The sequence below is a fragment of the Melozone crissalis genome, unplaced genomic scaffold (genome assembly GCF_028551555.1).
Source record: "Melozone crissalis strain CALT ecotype California unplaced genomic scaffold, PUWL_Pcris_2 ptg000012l_1, whole genome shotgun sequence".
Lineage (NCBI taxonomy): Eukaryota > Metazoa > Chordata > Aves > Passeriformes > Passerellidae > Melozone > Melozone crissalis.
In genome coordinates, this window is record NW_026535790.1 from 13,379,743 (window position 1) to 13,386,061 (window position 6,319).

The 6,319-nt window shown below is 52.8% G+C and overlaps 1 protein-coding gene across 2 annotated transcripts in view; it reads right to left on the minus strand.

Annotated features, from left to right (window-relative positions):
- Positions 1-5,407, minus strand: part of RNF216 (ring finger protein 216) — a 73,503-nt gene extending 68,096 nt beyond the window's left edge. The window contains exons 1-3 of one of the 2 annotated variants that reach the window (XM_054270713.1): positions 5,318-5,407; positions 4,569-4,680; positions 3,182-3,284 (exon numbers count right to left, since the gene is read on the minus strand). The gene's annotated coding sequence lies outside the window, so the exon portion shown is untranslated. The remainder of the gene's footprint in view (positions 1-3,181; positions 3,285-4,568; positions 4,681-5,317) is intronic. The other variant, XM_054270714.1, reaches the window with a different exon arrangement.
- Between the last annotated feature and the right edge of the window lie 912 nt (positions 5,408-6,319).

The following is a 6,319-nucleotide window of genomic DNA, read 5'->3' on the forward strand; positions in this document are numbered from 1 at the left end:
CTGTATCAGAACAGAAAACAGTGAAATTAGATGGTGGCTGGATTTACAGATGCTCCACATCCAGCATGAATCTCTTCTGAGACTACTAAAGTTCACAAATGAATGAATGATGAGCTAAAAAGGGAGAAAAGAGGAGCTGCATGTTAACTCTCCAGGTTCACAGTCCTGTAGATTAATGAGACTGTACCACCCATTAATGCCAAGGCAAAAACCAACATTTCACAGACACAGGACTACAAAACCAGGGGGTTACAGGCTGCACTCAGAGCACTTAAGGACAGACTGTTACAGGCAGTGAATCTGTGCCCACCCTTGGTCAACACACCCGTGTCCAACACTGGGTGAGTCCTCACAGCAGAAGAGACATTCCCTTCCTGCGTTTGCACTATCAGACAGATTATTTAACTAGCTGGGCTGGAGTGACAGTAAAAAAGCCACAAATTACTAAATAAACACAACACATTGAGCTGAGAGCACTCCCCAGGCACTGTGTCCAAGGCAGAGGTGCTTCCAGCCTGTGAGCTGCTCTGTGCTAGCCCTGGCAGATCCAAGGGCACCTCCCAGTTGATACACAATGAAGCTCCAGTACAAAAGGATTCAGCTTTAACAATCCACAAGGAACTATTTACATTAGCCAAGTTACTGCTCCCAGCTCTTGCTCATCCGTAGCTGGAAATCCCAGCAGCACAGGAGGCATTAAATGCCCTACCCTGCTGCTTTCCTGAAAGGAAAGAAAGAGCTGCTTTTCCTGCCTCCCCATTATGCTGCTGCTGTCATCTCCCTCAAATTGCATTGCAGCACATGACAGCAGAGCAGGGAGAGGAGGAAAGTCCTCAGCAGCATCGTGGCTGTGCTGCAGGCAGCTTGTCAGCACTGCTGTCCCTTCCCTCTGCCAACCCCCTGAAATGTGTTTGTCCAACAGAGTTTGTACTTGCCAGGGGTACAGGGGCCAGTGCTCCTTCCAAGACTGGCCTTCAAGCAGAAGTGATCTGCAAGAAGCATCAGGGAGAGGTTTTCCTTCCCCATCCACCACACAAAAACACATCATGTCTCTGGGATGGGATTTGGAAGTGGAAGTGTAAATCTGTTCCTCACTCTGGTTTTGCAAGGGCTGCAAAAAGCCAGACCCTGCCTGCTTTCCTCCAAGGAATAACAGGAGCAGTGCCCACAGCTTGGTAAGAGCAAGTCAGTCTGGATAAAGCAGTACAGAAGCCTTGTGCAAGGAGTGCTTTGGACAAAACATATCACTTGAGGCCATTTTTCATTCTTATATTCACCCACAAAGAGATCCCAGCCAGTGCAGATCCCAACCACCTTGTGCTGCAGAGCAGCATCACGTGGTGCCTCTACAGATCCCATCCAAATGTTCCTCTGAATAATGCAAACAGCAGCTTGGCCTCCTTGCAGGGGAGAGCAGGCTGAGGGAGCAACACCACTGAAAACATTTCAGGCCACCCTGCCACCCACAAACACTCCCACTTTTATTTCAGCTCATCAACTTCGCTTCTCATTACAAGGGGCAACCACAGCCTCCAAAACTCACCCTGGGAGCAGCTGGGCACCACCAGCACAGGAGTGGGGCACCCCAAAGCCAGAGAGGAATCCACATGTTTAATTTAAATTCCTCTGACCTGGGTCAGGAACACTGTGAGGTGACAGTGTGGCTCGGGGTAGCAGCTGCCTCACAGTGAAATCCTCCCCTAAAGCCCAATGGTTTTTCCACTTAATCAGGCACTGACAGTTCCCCCCATGAACACAGGCAGGGAACCACAGCAGGGCTGGTAATTAGGAGAGAGGTGTCATTCAGAAGGAATATCACTTCCCATCCTCAGGAATTAAGCTTTCTCAAGGATTGTTATGAATTTAAAACCATTGCAAGGCCTTAAGCACTGACCCAGAGGAAAAATATCACTCCTGAGATAGTCCAAAATAAACTTGAAATTCTATAAAAGTGACACAAAGGCTGGTGAGAATGAGATTATCCCAGCTCAGTGAGACACTCCTTATTATCTCTCATCTTAGTGCTTTGACAAACATAACTTACTCCAGCCACCAGGACACTGCTAAGTGGCTTTTTTTCTCCCCTCTTTTCCTGCTTCCTCTGCCTACCCCTCCCCAATTTCCCACATCTCCCACTTCCAGTAACCTCCTTAAAAACAAAACTACTCTGGAATAATGTTGGCCAGCCCATTATTCAGCTCCATTTCAAACACAGGAACTCCCAGGCTGTACACAAATGACCTTATCTCCTGGGAGACAGCTGCTGTCCCAGGCAGCTGAGTGTTTCACACCTTCTGCTGTGTTTAAAAAGGCACCTGTCCCACTGGGATTGGTGCTACTGGGAGTAATCCCAGTTACATGAAGCAGCTCTAAACCCCACCATCACTTCAGTGCACACACAGGCTTTGGAGACCATTAATGCCTCATCTTTAAGCAGTTACAATGATGTCTAAATTCAATAATTTAAAGGGAGTCTAAAAATATCTCCAGATCAAATCCATCTGCAAAAAACAAAAACAAAAAAAAATCAACTTCAAACTTTCAATGACTGGTGCAGTTCTGACTGTCCCAGAAAGAATGCAGCCAGTGGCAAGGCCCAACACCCAGCACTGCTGGCACTCACACACAGCAAACCACTCACAATGGCTTTAGAGAGATATAAATAAAAATAAGACACCCATTCCAAATTAATGAATGGGAGCTTCTTCCAGCAGGCACTAAACAACACCCGAAGGGCTCCACGTCCCCTGCACTTGGGTTTGTGCTACTCCAGGTTGCTAATCAGCTCCTGGCCCCTGGGAAATGCTTCCTGCATCTCTCCAGCTGCGCAGGAATTGTGTGTTTGCCCCACCTATCCTTGCCACAGGACTTCGCAGTGATTTGTGTCCAATTTCAAAGCACAAGCCTCAGCAGCAGCAGGAACGCCCACTGCATTCTCAGGCAGACAAAGCACTGGTCTGCCCCGGAATTTGGATTTCCGAGGCAGCTCCTGAACTCCAGGCCAGGAACAGGCTGCCAGCACCCTGCTGGAATCCACAATCCTGGAATCCTGCACCTTATCACCAGGAACACCTGCCCCAAGTGCCCTTCTAGGAACTGCTGCTCCTGCCCTGACTGCCTGCAGCCAGCGCAACCAGAAGGAAAACGTCCTAGGAAGCAAGAAAAAGAGATGGAAGCAAGCCTGTCACCACAGTGCAGCACCTCCAAGCAGGCTGAATGTCTACAGAGCTTCAGGAAATCTGTCTGAGTCCCTTCCCAAGTCTTGGTGTTCCAGGCACAAACTCCTGTCAAGATGATTGTTTATTAGCATGCAGTCACACCACCAAGACACCCAGCACATGAAATCCATTAACGTGTTTACAATTGCAGAAAGCCTGATGTAAGGCAGTGGAATTTTTGCACAGTATTCATCCTAAAAATTAAAAGCACATATTAAAGCTGTAAATCCCAGAGTTCTGGAATTAAAAGCTGTGCCTGGAATCCTCCCAGTCCTAAACAAAGTGGGTGCTACCCCATGGTTTGAGCAGCACAGGCCCTGTACCTGTTCAGGGATGTACCAGAGGCTGCTCAAGATTTGGATCTGCAGAATGATGGGTCTCAGATTTCCTGCCTCACCTTTCAAACAGGTTGCTGCAGGAAAAACTCTCATGCCATCCTCTCTGAAAGCAGGAGAGGCCACGTTAGCTGAGCCTGCAAAGGCCAGTCTGAATGCCTGACGGGGGACACCTGCCTTTCCCTCCACTGCTACACTGGAAACCTGCACGAGCAGAAATTGTTAAAAAAGAGGAATCAACCTCCACAGAGACAGAACGGAGAAGCAGAGATCTGCCCACAGGTCTTTGGCTGTGCCTCTCAGTCACTAAGGCACCTTCCAGAACTGCTGCCTGTTCCACAGGGAAAGAAACACAAGAGGGAATACTCTGAAAAGCACATGGACATCAAGCTTTAGTCCCTCAACATCATGCCTGGATTATGGAAATAAAAGTGCACAGCAGCAATATCAGCTCTTCTCTTTCAAAGCATCAGAGGTCTCAGGACAGTGACCAAACCGTAAGAAACTGAACAGAAACATCAACAGCTAAACTTATTTGTATGAAAACTGTTATAAGCATCTGTCAGTAAGATTCTAAAGTAAGGTACTGGAGGACAGTCAAAGACAACACTCCAGGTCATAAAGCACAGGTGAGATGAAAGGAAAAACTCCCCAGGCTGGGCTGGCAGGTGCAAGCAGCCGTTACCCACCCGGGGTACCAGCCAGCACAGCTGCAAAGCCGGGGATCCATGGGATGACTCTTTAAGCCAATTTACATTTTGCCCACCCCAAAGCACTGCCCCGGGCCAGCTCACACTCCTCTCTTCACACACACATGCCTGAGTTCCCCACAGCTCAGACTTGGGTGGGATTCCAACCTGCCTGCAGCCATCTGGGGGAACAAGGTCAGCTCCAGGGGCAGAAAAGCTCATTCCATAAACGCAGTGTACATTAACACTCCCAGGCTGTGCTCCACCACGGCTGGCTGGCACTTGGATCAATAGAGAAGAAGAGGAGGAAGAGGAGTATCTCTTACACTGATCCCTCAGCTCCGAGGACAGCTGTGTTTGGGGTTTCTTTCCTGCAGCAGCTCCCACAGCAGATACCTGAAATGTCGAGACGTCCCAACAGCACCGAGTGCTCCCACACTGAACAGGGGTCAGAAGAGAAAAATCTTTTACCCTTCTCTGCCCACCAGCTCCGGCTCATCCCCGACTCCAACCCCCGGCCCGGGGTACCGGCACAGCCGTGAGGAGCCTCGGGAGCAGCGCCTGTCCCGGGTGTCCCTCGGGGCTGCGGGGGACACGGGGGTGGTGAAGGGACCCCCTAGCCCCGGGAAGGGGGAGAAGGGAGCGGCCCTGAGGGGATGGAGGGCGGAGGGAAAGGAGCCAGCCCTGAGGGGAGCCGGAGCGGGAGGGGGTGTCCCCGATCCCGAGGGACAGCGAGGAAGGACTCGGCCCTAAATGAACGTGGAGGGGGACGGGAGGACGGACACGGGGACGGCGACGCGGGGGACCCGTCCCTGAAGGGAAGCGCTACGGCGGAACGACCCGTCCCTGACGGGAAGAGAGGGGAAGGACCGGCCCTGAAGGGACGCGGGGGAAGAGGAACGGACGGAACGGACACCGGGCCCTGAGGGGACGCGGGGAGAGGGGAGAGAACGATCCGTCCCTAAGGACAGGCCCAGCCGGGAGCAGCGCCCGACCCCGCGGCGAGGGGTCCGGCGAGGGGTCCGGCGAGGCCCAGGGACGCCCCGTGGGGCAGCAGGGCCGTCCCGGCACTCACCGGCTCCGCGGGACGGAGGGGTCACACCGGCACTCAGCGGCCCCGCCACCTCTCCGGCCCCGCTTCATTTAACCGCCGCTCCCGCCGCTTCCGCCCGGCCCGCGCCACGTGACCGCGCCGCCCCGCACCATAGAGACACGGCCAGGGAGGGACAGAGCGGCGCGCGGGGACGGGCGGCGCGAGCGGGCCCGGCCCGGCCAACCTACCATAGAGACACAGGGGGCGGGCGGGCAGCGGCGCGGGACGCCCCCTGCCGGGCGGGCGGTGCTCCCGGGGGAGGGGGCGGGGCCTGGGGGCGTGGCCAGAGTCGCACGTGCGTGAGGGGCGGGGCCGGGGGGGCAGAACGGAACTTTTTGGGGGGCTCAGGGTCGGGGGGGGGAGAACTGAACTTTTTTGGGGGGGTCAGCAATGGGGAGGGGGGCAGAACTGAACTTTTAAGGGGCTCAGCAATAGGTAGGGGGTCGGGGGGGTCAGAACTGAACTTTTTGGGGGTCAGCAATGGGGAGGGGGGTCCAGAATCTCTGCATGGGATCCCCCTGGAGCAGGCTACAAGGATCCTTCTCTCTCTTAGCACCAAAAGCAAATCAGAAATCAGGAAAATTTCACAAAAAGTCGTTATTAAAGAGAAACAGCGGTGTCAGTGTGTGACAGAGCACTGAAGAAGTGACACGATTTCCTGCTCCAGGGAATGAAATCGTTCAGTCCCTGCTGCTGGCTGACACGAGGGGTGGGCTGCAGCAGCTCCCCCGTCATTTGTTCATACTGTGAAATTACTCAAAGAATAAAAATCATTTTATTTGTACTCCCTTCTTTTTTATTTATTTATTGAACAAAATTCTGGCCAGAAGAAACCCCAGCTTTCAGCATCAGGGAGGGAAGGCACTGCTGCAGCACACACCAACACTGAGCACCCTCCTCGGACCTGCTCCTGTCCTTCTCCACTTGCAAAGCAGCAGTAATTAGGGAAAAAACCAAATAAACAGGAAAGCAAGGATTCATCAA